Source organism: Macaca mulatta, chromosome 1 (assembly GCF_049350105.2).
Source record: "Macaca mulatta isolate MMU2019108-1 chromosome 1, T2T-MMU8v2.0, whole genome shotgun sequence".
Lineage (NCBI taxonomy): Eukaryota > Metazoa > Chordata > Mammalia > Primates > Cercopithecidae > Macaca > Macaca mulatta.
The window spans coordinates 189,739,303-189,753,538 of record NC_133406.1 but is presented as its reverse complement, the minus strand read 5'-3'; the positions used below and the strand labels follow the sequence as shown (position 1 = coordinate 189,753,538).

The 14,236-nt window shown below is 38.2% G+C and overlaps 1 protein-coding gene and 1 long non-coding RNA gene across 6 annotated transcripts in view; one reads left to right on the top strand and one right to left on the bottom strand.

Annotated features, from left to right (window-relative positions):
- The window catches only part of FAF1 (Fas associated factor 1), a 518,996-nt gene that overhangs the window by 464,226 nt on the left and 40,534 nt on the right, over positions 1-14,236 (bottom strand).
- Positions 9,900-12,908, top strand: LOC144333503 (uncharacterized). The gene is made up of 3 exons (XR_013402199.1): positions 9,900-11,513; positions 11,824-12,157; positions 12,293-12,908. It is a non-coding gene; the product is annotated as an uncharacterized LOC144333503 (long non-coding RNA).

Here is a 14,236-nt window from a genome sequence, read left to right as displayed (position 1 = left end):
TAGGAGACAGGAATGGTGTTTTAAAGTGTTTACAGTTGTCCTCATCCTTCCTACATCAGATTTACCTGAGAGGCTTGTTTAAAATACATGTTTTTAGACTCTGTCTCAGACTACTGAATCACTTTCTAGAAGTAGGATTCTAGGATCTACATTTTACAGAGTATCTCGGGTGATTCTTACATTGATTAAAGTTTGAGAAGTACAAGTAGAGTGGAAAGAGAGCCTTGTCCACCACCTGCCCCATCTAGGTGGTGGTATTCTTAGAAAACCACTTTAAGTGCAAAACTTTTAGTGCTGTTAAAAAGATGATTGAATTGTACTAAACCTTACTAAGCTTAGTGTGTTGTTCTTTTTAACATCATTACTCTGGTTATCACAACCTACACAGATGCTTGAACTGGCAGTGTGTACTAAGAAAAATCATGTGTCTCTACTGTTTCCCAAAAGAAGTTGCCATATGACTCTACACTATGCAATCTACTCACATGTTTGTAGATGCTTATAAATGCCAGTGCCACAGTGCAGGTGCATGCACATTTTGCCAAACAGCGGTTCAGTATTTGAAAATATCAATCAATTGCTTACCCATTTTCAGTTCCTTAAATAACTTTTCTTTAAAAGTTTTTGCTAAAACTTAAATTAAAAAAAAAAAAAGGTGAACTGTAGAAGCCATACCAAAACTGAATTCTGATAAACTATGTTTCACACAACATTTCCTTCCTATAAGTTATGCATACATTCAACTCAATTAACAGAAATGAACCAGCCAGTTGGTAAATTGGGGTATTCAAGCCTTAAAAAGCCTTAAATATTTTGGTGCTGCATTTTTTAAAGCACCTCTAAAAACACTTATAAAAATGTTGTGTCATTTATTATAGCACTTACCACACAGTTTTATAATTGCCTGTTTATGTGCCTCTCTTCCCCACTGTACTATATATATGGCATGAGTGCAGGGATTATGACTATCATGGTCAGTGTTATAACCCAATACACAGCAAACTGCCTGGGATACAGTACTTGTTAAAAGGATGAATGGATGGATCGATTTTACACCAATACATTTTTTTTACACTGCTCAGATATTTTAAACACATTAATTCGTAACTGTCTCATCATCCGTACAAGAGAAGGTACATCAATAAGAAAATACAAGCTTAAGGAGATCAAGTGGCATGTGCAACTTACTCAGTTACTTGGTGGCAGAACCAGAATCTGAATCTAAAGCCACAACACCAAAAGGCTGAATCTATCCATTAGAGACCTTGCAGATTTCTTCAAGATGTGAACATCAAAAAAGGAAGAGAATCTGTATCAGGGTCTTACAAAGATTTGAATTATTCTCAAATTTCATCAAGAAGAGTAAACTGTCAGCAACAGCAGATAATTATCAATCAAAATAATGACAATAATATATGTCTTAATGAGCAGTAGTCTCTACACATTACATTGGGGGAAAAAATGAGAAAGGAAGAATTTGTCTATTACTTTCCAAAAGACTAAAGATATTGTAAAGATACTAAAAAATAGTACTGATGGAACTGATGGATGAATATTCAACCAGTAGAAACAGAGTGGGAATAACTTCCTAGACTTACCATGGCCTGAGTAAACCATCCCCCAGACCAATGCAAGTAATTTGTTCTGTTTCCATGCCCACCAATCCATGTTTTGATGACCAAATTGGTTTTTCAGGTATCCTACCAGGAGGAAGATGCTCTGAATAATGATTACAAGTCTCGTGGTCAATGCAAAAATGGCTATATCTTTGTAAATTAATATTCCACATAACAGATCAGTCTCCTGTATATCTGTTACTCTGAATCAATTTACCAGAACACTGATGGATAACATAAAAAAATCAAGTATTTAAGTCTGCAAAGCAAAGGACGAGATCATGGATTCCTGATGACTCAGCCAAACTTCTCTTATTTTTTCAGCCACATTTCACAGAAATATCAGAACCTGGTAAGCTATGATTTGATTTTAGCAGTGTTTTAAAGTTAGATCTTCTTCTCCATTCACCAAATACACCAAAGAGGGAATTTGGTTTTTGATACCAAAGGCATGTAAATAAGTATACAAAACTATATAGGCCAGTAAGAATCATTTTTAATATAAGCCAGAATAAAATCAATGCTATTCTCTAATTGCCTACCATCAATTCTTAATTCTTTTTCAAGCTTACCCACCAGCAAACTGCTTTTCTAAAATTAGTTAGTGCATCAAAACAAAAACCCTGATTTACTTAGCACATTTCGAGAATGTGACAGATAAAACAGGCAGCAAAAGATGACAAACTTTATGCCTTTATGCTTAGGCTCCTGAAAAACACAGTTATGCCTATTCTTTTATCTTCTGAGTAAATGTATCAATCACTGCACATTTAATTATACTGTGTCTTACTCTATTATTTGCCTCATAATGTTATTTAACTTCTTGTCTATTTTTGATCCCTCCCACATAACTGAAAAAGCAATAAAAGGGACAATGTGCTATACTTAACATATCCCTTCTATCTTGCTATCAAAGTAATGTCCAAATGGTCATCCTAGACCTCCCCTTTCATCTCATTCCCTAGATCCAAACAAATCACTATCAATATATGCATCCACCTTTTTCGTATCCCTGTTTTCATGAGCCTAGACCAAGCATGTTTCTCTCTATCCTTAGATTTCTGCAATAGTTTCCTAACTGGTCTTCCTAAATTATGAACTCCCCTAATCAGCTCTCCACATTGCAAAGTTTTTAAAACATATCTGAATTTCTGGTTTTAGGCTCACTGAAGAAGATGCTTCTGTCCTCTTCAACTCTTCTTTTTCATCACTTAAAAACAACAACAGGCGGGCGTGGTGGCTCACGCCTATAATCCTAGCACTTTGGAAGGCTGAGGCAGGCAGATCACCTGAGATCCGAAGTTCGAGACCAGCTTGATCAACATGGAGAAACCCCATCTCTATTAAAAATACAAAATCAGCTGGGAATAGTGGTACATGCCTGTAAATCCGGCTACTTGGGAGGCTAAGGCAGGAGAATCACTTGAACCTGGGAGGCGGAGGTCGCAGTGAGCCAAGATCGCACCATTGCACTCCAGCCTGGGCAACAAGAGTGAAACTCCATCTCAAAAAAAATAAATAAATAAAAATAAAAAAACAAGTTACTGAAAAAAATCTCCATCTTTCATTCAATAGAAGATACCTATATCCCTGAACCATGTTAGGATGCACTTAAAAAGAGTCAACTACTTAGAAGAGTAGAAGATAAAACCTGTTTAGAGATGATGTCTGGTATATAAGCTGATTTTTGCCCTGAAGAAAGGCTCAGGAATGGTATGTACCAGGTACCTCAGGAGGCAGAGGTAAGTCAGGGGGCTAAAAATAGATTTTTTTTTTTAATCCACAAGGAATCTCCCAGTTCCCAAACTCCATATTCACATAGTGAAGCAACTAACCTTCCTCTTCACCTCCTTCCGAGAAAAGAGGTATGTATTCTAGAGATGTTGAAATAAATATTTCAGACTCATGGAAACTAGTCCCATAGGAGGATAAGAGTGAACTGTTGAACTGAAAATAAGGCTAAGTCAGCATTCTGAAAGGTGAGATCCACAGTCCCTATTCCCATCCAACTCTAGAACACTAGTGGACAAAGAACCTTTAAAAACTCCTTTTTTTTCCCCTAAAGCTGAAAATAACTTCATATACTGACACTTGAATGTTCTCAAAGAAAAAAGCAAATCAAACAATAACCTTAGAAATAATACAGCCTTCTGTTTGATTATTCCAGCCCATGTCTTCTGAGCTTCTAAGTAATTTTTCAGTACATACTCTTAAATGTGAATAGGTAATAAAAGATCACCAGACGTTTGAGGAAGCCTAGCACGTGAAAGACAGACAAAAACAAACAAAAGGGGGTGGGAAGAAGAAGGGTAGAATGCAAGATAGGCACCATGCTAATTCTTATACTTACTATTCAGTGTTGATATTATTCAGTCTTGATAGCATTCTGTAACTTATTATTATTCCCATCTATATGAGGAAATGACAAAGGGTTAAGTAAATTATTCAGTCACACAGCTAATAAGTAGTAAAGGTGGGAAAGGAACCCAAGGCTACCTGACCCCAAAACCTGGGCTTTTAACCATAAGTATTACCATTCCCTTTAGGAATTATCTCCCCATACAAACACCTCAATTTCATAATAATGATGCCTCTTTCTTGTGGCACTACCCTTCTTCCTAATGGACAAGTTGAAAAGTGCTTTCTCAGAGTTCTAGAGCCCCACTTCCTCAGGAGCCCCAATGTAAAATGAACCTCTCTAAACATAGAAACAAAGATCTTCAAACTGTTCAGAGCATAATAATTTTCCATATGACATACTCCCTGACAGGTTGCAAAGGTCTTGACAAATGAAAGGAGAGGAGCACTAACAAATCATAGATTGGAAAGAGAATGGAAGCCTTCATATTACTTCTCCTAGAAGACTTAGGAAAACATAGAAATGAAGTTTTAATAATCAAATGCTGCTGAGAATAGCAATTATTAGCAAAGAACAGAATTAATGTCAATAAGTAAATAAAGACAGTATCTATCCTATCCATTCATGGATTAGAAGCAAAAGACAGAAATAAAAAGCAGACAGATCACAGGAAATTAAAGTAAAAGAGAAATGAACCAAGCCCTAGTTTTAATTTTTAATCAGCCAAGTCCTAGGTCACTGGCAATGAAAGAAAGTTTCTGCCAGATGAATCATGTGATAACTACAATGTCCCAAATCTATCACCCTAAGAGAATCAGCTATCAAAAAAGACCAGGAGAGGAGGAAGAACAATGAAAGATGATGGCTTATGCTTGGGTAAACAGCAAAACTTAAAATCCAAACTATTTTTAAAAAGTATTCTCATCAATGCATTCAAAAGGTTTTGCTTCCAGATGGGCTAGAGTAGCTTGCAGAAGACTCTTGCTGAGAACAAATTGAAAAGCTCAAAGACATACTGCAATAATCTATTGCAGAATGAGAAAAGCTTCCTCACACAGGCAACAAGAACAAGATGGCTTAAGATCCTGAAATCGAGAGAACTGTAAGAGGTAAGCTGACTTCTGCTAGGAACTTTTTAATTCCAAGCAAGAACTTGAAAAGACAAGCGTTGCATCAACAGAACCAACAAATAAGAATAGAAACCAGCAGAGATTTTTGCAGCAATCAGAGCGCCTCAAACATAATGCCAGATTTTTTGCCAAGCAACATTTGCTAAATTTAATGTATTAATGTATTCATGAGTCAGAGAGCTAAAAAGTTTAGTTAGAAGCCTCTTAAAAGAAAGGGAAAGAAAAGAAAAGAAAAGAAAAGAAAAGAAAAGAAAAGAAAGAAAAGAAAGAAAGAAAGAAAGAAAGAAAGAAAGAAAGAAAGAAAGAAAGAAAGAAAGAAAGAAAGAAAGAGAGAAAGAAAGAAAGAGAGAGAGAAAGAAAAAGAGAAAGAAAAAAGAAAGAAAGAAAGAGAAAGAAAGAAAGAAAGAAAGAAAGAAAGAAAGAAAGAAAGAAAGAAAGAAAGAAAGAAAGAAAGAGAGAGAAAGAAAGAGAGAAAGAAAGACCAACATAGTTTTTGGCAGTTTTACAAAACAAAATTACACATCAGGAGCAGCCAGGGTTAAGACCTCAGACGAAACATCAGAATCTAAGGTGAAATAAAAAGATAGTCACACACTGGAAGAAAATGTTCACAATACACTTATCTGATGAACCTCAAAGGCATTAAGATGAGAGAAAAAAGCCATACTCAAAATACTGCATGCTGTATGACTTCATTTACATGAAGTCCAGTAACAGACAAAAGTAATCTACAATAATAGAAATCAGACCTATGGTTTCACATAGGGCATGGAGAATGATTGAGACCATGAAGAAACCTTTCTGGCCTCAAGTGATCCGCCCACCTCGGCCTCCCAAAGTGCTAGGATTACAGGAGTGGGCCACCATATCCTGCCTATATAATTATTAAAACTCATCAAATTGTCCACTTACAAAGAGTACATTCCACTGAATGTAAATTTCACATAAACCAAAACTTTTTAATTATAAGGAACAAAATAAATGAACTTGTACTTATCAATAAAGGCAGAATAATAAAATTATGAAGTGTCAGGAATGTTATTTCCTTAATAATGTTTTATACTCTTTACCAAAATGTTTTTAAATATCCAACAGATAGGTTTACCACTAACTCTAACTCCTAAGTGAAAAACATGCAAATAAGGAAAAATCAAAACAAAGAAATTTCCAGGTAAACAAAAGCTGAGAGAATTTCTCACCAACAAAACAAATTTCCAGATAAACAAAAGCTGAGAGAATTTCTCACCAACAAAACAAATTTCCAGATAAACAAAAGCTGAGAGAATTTCTCACCAACAGATCTGCATATAAAAACAGTAAAGGTTTTCATGCTGGAGGGAAATGATACTAGATGGAACCTCTAATCTACACAAAGAGCATCAGAAATAATAAATATAAACATTTATTATTTCTTATATTCTTTAAAAGACAACTCTAAGCAAAAATCACAGAATGAATTACGAGCTATATAACATGTATAAGTAAAATATATATAAGAATAAAATAAAGGCTGCAAGGGGGTAAACAGACGAATTTTTTTTTTTTTTTTTTTTTGAGACAGAGTCTCGGCTCTGTTGTCCAGACTGGAGTGCAGTGGCACAGTCTCGGCTCACTGCAACCTCGGCTTCCTGGGTTGAAGCGATTCTCCTGCCTCAGTCTCCCAGGCAGCTGGGATTACAGGCGCCTGATACCACGCCTGGCTAATTTTTTTTATTTTTAGTAGAAACAGGGTTTCACCATGTTGGCCAGGATGGTCTCAAACTCCTGACCTCGTGATCCACCAGCTTCAGCCTCCCAAAGTGCTGGGATTACAGGTGTGAGCCACCGTGCCCAGCTGAAGAATATTCTTATAAAGTTCTTATACATGAAGTAGTATAAAGCAATTAAGAGAGACTGTGATAAGTAAACCACGTATGTTGTAATCTCTAGAACAAGGGTGGGAAAAAAGAAACGTAAGAAGTATAGCAAAAATGAGATCTGCTGGTTTCATACTGTATCAACTCACCTAAGCTGAAACTAAATTCCTGAAAATTCCTTCCCTGAGTGGTCTGAGGTCAGGAATGGCCACAAAAAAAACATGTGCAGGCCTGGCAGTGGCTCACACCTGTAAGCCCATCACTTTGGGAGGCTGAGTCAGGTGGACCACCTGAGGTCAGGAGTTTGGGACCAGCCTGACCAACATGGTGAAACCCTGTCTCTACTAAAAATACAAAAAATTAGCTGGGCGTGGTGGCACTCGCCTGTAGTCCCAGCTACTCGGGAGGCTGAGGCAGGAGAACTGCTTGAGCCTGGGGGGCAGAGGTTGTAGTGAGCCAAGATCATGCCACCACACTCCAGCCTGGGCAAAACAGCAAGACTCCGTCTCAAAAAAAAAAAAAAAAAAAAAAGTAAAGAAAGAAAATATACTTTGGAAGGTGGAAGAAAAACAGTAGGCATTACTGCTCCCAAAAAGTATAGGCACAGCACCAAGTACTACTGCAGATGACAGACATTGTCCCTGATTGCCTGGCTCACATCACTGATATGTGGCAGATGAACCCAAGATTCCTCTAAATTCAGGCCAATTTTCCTCATGAACATAGATGCAAAAATCCTTAACAAAATATTAGCAAATCAAATCCAGGATTCTGTAAAAAGGGTAACAAATCATGACCAACTAAGGTTGCTCTCAGCAATGCAAAGTTGGTTTAACATTCAGAAATCAGTATAATTTACCATATTAACAGAACAAAGGAGAAAATCTGTATCACCATCTCCCTAGAATATTCAAAACAAATTAATAAACATTCATAATAAAAACTCTTAGCAAATTAAGAATAGAAGGTAATTTCCTTAATCAGCAGAAGGACATCTATGAAAAATCTATAGCTTACACCATACTTAATAGTGGAAGACTGAATATTTATCCCTAAGATAGGGAAAAAGGCAAGAATGTTAACAATGTTTGCTGTCAAACTATCACAAGGACAAAAAACCAAACACCGCATGTTCTCACTCACAGGTGGGAATTGAACAATGAGAACACTTGGACACAGGAAGGGGAACATCACACACTGGGGCCTGTTGTAGGATGGGGGGGGAGGGGGTAGGGATAGCATTAGGAGATATACATATGTAAATGACGAGTCAATGAGGGCAGCACAACAACACGGCACATGTATACATATGTAACAAACCTGCACATTGTGCACATGTACCCTAGAACTTAAAGTATAAAAAAAAAAAAAAAAAGAATGTTTGCTGTTACCACTTCTATTCAACCTCTATTATACTAGAGGTCCTATTACATGCAATAAATAAGAAAAAGTCATAAAAACTGGAAAGAATTACAGCTATCTTTTATCACAGACAAATGATTATATATAGAAAACTCTGCATTCTTTACATTAAAAAACTCTAGAAAAAATAAGTAAATGTATACAGTAACAAAATACATCTATGACCAAGCCCACGATTACCATATGAGGTACACACTGTCCAGGGACCTTAGGTTGGCCCACCCTGCCCACAACCGCCAGAGCCTGGGTGAGCCGTCACAGGACCAAGGGACCGACTTGCCCCACCTGCAGTAGCCAACACCCCCAGATGCCATCCTAGAGCCTGTGGACTGGCCTGCCCGACTGCAACCCACTGTCAGTGGCTGCATGCACCATCCAAGAGCCTGAGAATCAGCTTGACACCTCCTGCCTCTGTCACCACTGAGGGAATTCATAACAACAAGACCAGCTCTGCAAGAAATGTTTAAGGAGTTCCTACATCTGGAAGTGAAAGAATAATATCTATCATCATGAAAACATATTAAAGCGGCCAGGTATGGTGGCTCACGCCTGTAATCCCAGCACTTTGTGAAGTCAAGGAGGGCAGATCACTTGAGCCCACGAGTTCGAGACCAGCCTGGGTAACATGGTGAAATCCTGTTTCCACTAAAAATACAACAGTTAGCCAGGCATGGTGGTGCATGCCTGTAGTCCTAGCTACTCGGGAGGCTGAGGTGGGAGGATCACTTGAGCCAGGAGGCAGAGGGATGCAGGGAGCCAAGATCACACCACTGCACTCCAGCCTGGGAAATAGAGCAAAGACCTCGTCTCAAAAAAAAAAAAAAAAAAATTAAAGCATAAAATTCACTGGTAGAGAGCAGACACACAAATGAGAAAGAGGAAAGGACTCAAATGTAACCACTGCAGAAAACTACCAAATGGCCGGACGTAATGGCTCACACCTGTAATCTCAGCACTTTGGGAGGCCAAGGTGGGTGGATTACCTGAGGTCAGGAGTTCGAGACCAGCATGACCAACATGGCAAAACCCCGTTTAAACTAAAAATACAAAACTTAGCCAAGCGTGGTGGCAGGCACCTGTAATCCCAGCTACTAGGGAGGCTAAGGCAGGAGAATCGCTTGAACCTGGGAGACGGAGGTTGCGGTGAACCGAGATCACGCCATTGCACTCCAGCCTGGGCAACAGAGCAAGACTCCACCTCAAAAAAAAAAAAAAGAAAGAAAAAGAAAAGAAAAGAAAACCACCAAACTAAGCTGGGTCGCAGTGGCTCATGCCTGTAATCCCAGCACTTTGGGAAGCCGAGGAGGGTGGATCACCTGAGGTCAGGAGTTTGAGACCAGCCTGACCAACATGGTGAAACCCCATCTCTACTAAAAATACAAAATTATCCGGGTGTGTTGGTGCACACCTATAATCCCAGCTACTTGGCGGGGCTGAGGCAGGAGAATCACTTGAACCCAGGAGATGGAGGTTGCAGTGAGCCGAGATCACGCCACTGCACTCCAGCCCAGGCAACAGTGCAAGAATCTGCCTCAAAAAAAAAAAAAAGACAAAAGATCAACTAATGTTGTTTTTTTGAAAAGATAAAAAAGATCAATAAACTACTCATGAGACTAACAAAAGAAATTCAGAAATGAAAATGAAGTCATCATAACTGATACCAAAGAAACACAAAAGATCATCGCAGGTTATTGTGAACAGCTATATACCAACAAACTGGAAAACACAGAGTAAATGGGTAAATTTCTAGATACAGGTAACTACCAAGATTGAACCATAAAGAAATAGAAAACCTGAACAGACCCATAATGAGCAACAAGATTGAATCAGTAATAAAGTCTCCTAAGGCTAAGTGCTGTAACTCACACCTATAATCTCAATGCTTTGAGAGGCTGAGGTGGAAGAATTGCTTGAGCCCAGGAAGTGGTGACCAGCCTGGGTAACATAGAAAAATCCATCACTACAAAAAATATTCCAAAAAAATTTAGCCAGGCAACACCTGTAGCCCTATCTACTTGGGAGCCTCAGGCAGGAGGATCCCTTGACTCTAGGAGTTTGAGGCTGCAGTAAGCTATGATAACACCACTGCATTCCAGCCTGGGTGACAGGGTAGACCTTGTGTCTTTAAAAAAACAAAACAAAAACAAACAAAAACTCCCAAAAAAGAGGAGCCTGGGACCAGATAGCTTCACTGCTGAATTCTACAAAACTCTTAAGAAAAACTAGCACCAATTCTTCTCAAATATTCAAAAAATTAAAAAGAAGGGAATTCTTCTTCATTCCTTCTATGAGACAGCATTACCCTGATATCAAAACCAGGCAAGAACACAACAAAAAAAGAAAACTACAGGTCAATATCCCCGATGAACATAGATTTGAAAATCCTCAGCAAAATACTAGCAAACCAAAATCAATGGCACATTAAAAAGATCACTCACCATAAGCTGGATTTATGCCAGGAATGCAAAGATGGCCCAACATGCACAAATCAATAAATACACTACATCACACTAACAGAATCAAGAACCAGAATCACATTTTCATTTAAATAGACATTGAAACAGCATTCAATAAAATTCAACATCCATTTCTGATAAAAACTCCCAACTGAGTAATGAAGAAATATATCTCAATGTAATAAAAGCCATATATGACATACCCACAGCTATCATCATACTGAATGGGGAGAAACTGAAACACTTTTCTCTAATATCTGCAACATGACGAAGATGCACACTTTCACCACTGTTATTCAACATAGTACTAAAAGTCTTAGCTATAACAACCAGACAAGAGAAGAAGTAAAAGGCATCCAAATTGGAAAGTTAGAAGTCAAATCATTCTTGTTTGCAGATAACATGATCTTAGATATAGAAAAACCTAATACTGCACCAAAAAACTTTTAGAACTGATAAACTCAGCGAAGTTACAAGACACAAAATAAACAAACTAAAATCATCAGTACTTCTATACACCAAAAATGAACAATTTAAAAAAAAAAAAAATCAAGAAACCAATCCATCCCATTTACAATAGCTATTAAAACAACAACAACCTAGGAATCAATTTAACCAAGAACATAAAAGACATCTGCAATGAAAATTACAAAACACTAATGAAAGAAATTGAAGCCGGGCGCGGTGGCTCACGCCTGTAATCCCAGCACTTTGGGAGGCCGAGGCGGGCGGATCACAAGGTCAGGAGATCGAGACCACGGTGAAACCCCGTCTCTACTAAAAATACAAAAAATTAGCCGGGCGCGGTTGTGGGCGCCTGTAGTCCCAGCTACTCGGGAGGCTGAGGCAGGAGAATGGCGTGAACCCGGGAGGCGGAGCTTGCAGTGAGCCGAGATCGCGCCACTGCACTCCAGCCTGGGCGACAGAGCGAGACTCCGTCTCAAAAAAAAAAAAAAAAAAAAAAAAAAAAAAAAGAAATTGAAGAGAACACAAACAAAGGTATCCCACACTCATTGATTAGAAGAACTAATATTGTTAAAATGACCATACTATCCAAAGTAATCTACAGATACAGCATAATCTCCATAAAATACCAAGGACATTCTTTACAGAAATAGAAAAAGCAATCCTAAAGTTCACATAGAAGCACAATAGACCCTGAATAGCCAAAGTAATAATCAGAAAAAAGAACAAAGCTGACTTCAAAATATACAACAGAGCTACAGTAACCAAAACAGCACGGTATTGGTATAATAAAAGATACATAGGTCAGGCACAGTGGCTCACGCCTGTAATCCCAGCACTTCGGGAGGCTGAGGTGGGTAGATCACCTGAGTTCAGGAGTTCAAGACCAGCCTGGCCAACATGATGAAACCCTGTCTCTCCAAAAAATACAAAAATTAGCTGGGTGTGGTGGTGGGCGCCTGTAATCGCAGCTACTCCGGAGGCTGAGGAAGGTGAATTACTTGAACTCAGGAGGCAAAGGTTGCAGTGAGCTGAGATCGTGCCACTGCACTCTAGCCTGGGTGACAAGAATGAAACTCCATCTCAAAAAACAAAATGAAACAAACAAAACAGATACATAGACCAACAGAACAGACAACCCTGAAATTAAAAATATTAATAAATCCACATATTTTTAGCCAACTGATATTCGGCAAAAGTACTAAGAATACACATTGGGAAAACAGTCTCTTCAATAAATCGTGCTGAGAAAAATGGATGACCATATGCAGGGGAATGAAACTAGACCCCTATCTATCACTATATACAAAAATTAACTCAAAATGGATTAAAGACTTAAACGTAAGACTCAAAACTATAAAACTGCTGGGTGAAAACACGTCAGGACAAAAACACATCAGGACAAAAACGCAGACAACAAAAACAGACAAATGGGACTGTACTAAACTAGAAGGCTTCTCCACGGCAAAAGAAACAATCAACACAGTTAACAGACAACCTGTAGATAGGAAAATACTTACAAATCATTTGACTAACAAAGAACTAACAACCAGAATATACAAGGAATTCAAACAACTCAGCAGCAAAAAAAAAAAAAAAAAAATCCCATTACTACAAAGTAGGTGAAGTATCTGAACAGACATTTCTCAAAAGAAGACACAGAAATGGCCACCAACAAATATTATCTCACCCCAGTCAGAATGGCTATTATCAAAGACAAAAAATAACAAATCCTGGCAAGGATGCAGAAAAAAAGGAACTCATACACTGTTGGTGGGAATATAAATTAGTATAGTCAGTATAAAAAGCAGTGTCGCGCTTTCTCAAAAAACTAAAAATAGAACTACTATATGATACAGCAATCTCATTACTGGTTATTTATAGAAAGGAAAGGAAATCAACATCAAAAGGATACCTGCACCCCCATGTTTATTCCAACACTATTCATAATAGCCCAGATACTGAGTCAGCCTAAATGTCCATCAACAGGCAAATGGATAAATAAAAAAGTGGTTTATATACACAATGGAATACTATTCCTCCATGAAAAAGAATGGAATTGGGCCAGGTGTAGTGTGCCTCATGCATGTAATCCCAGTGATTTGGGAGGCTGATGCAGGAGGGTCGCTTAAGGCCAGGAGTTGAAGACCAGCTTGGGTAATATAACAAGACCCTATGTCTACAGAAAGTAAAACAAGTTAGCCAGGTGTGGTGACACATGCGTGTAATCCCAGTTACTCAGGAGACTGAAGGGGGAGGATTGCTTAAGCCCCAGAGTTTAACATTACTGAGAGCTACGATCATACCACTACACTCCAGCCTGGGCAACAGAAAGATCCTGTCTCTAAACATAAACAAACAAACAAACAAACTACAAAGAAAAAGAATGAAATCCTATCACTTGCAGCAACATGGATAAGCCTGCAGGATAGTATGTTAAACTAAGTAAGGCACAGAAAGATAAATACATGCTCTCAGTCATATGTAGAAGCTAAAAAGAATTCTGAGCTCACGGAATTAGAGTATAGAATTGGAAATATTAGAGACTGGGAAGGGCAGTGAGAAGGGGTGAATGGGGAGAACCTGGTTAACAGATATGAAATTACAGCTAGATAGGAGGAATGAGTTCTGGTGTTCTACAGCGCTGTAGGGTGACACGGTTAACTATAATTTATTGTATATTTTCAAAAAGATAAAAAAGCAGACTTTAAACGTTCCCAACAAAAGGGAAAAAAAAAGTTTAAGGTGAAGGACATGCTAATTATCCTGATTTGATCACCACACATTGCATATTCTTATGAAAAGATCACTTTGTATCACATAAGTATATACAATTATTACATGTACACTAAAAATACAAGGGAAAAAGTTACCGTACGATCCAGTAACTGCACTTGTGGTTATATGCCCAAAAGACTTTAAGGAAGCAAGG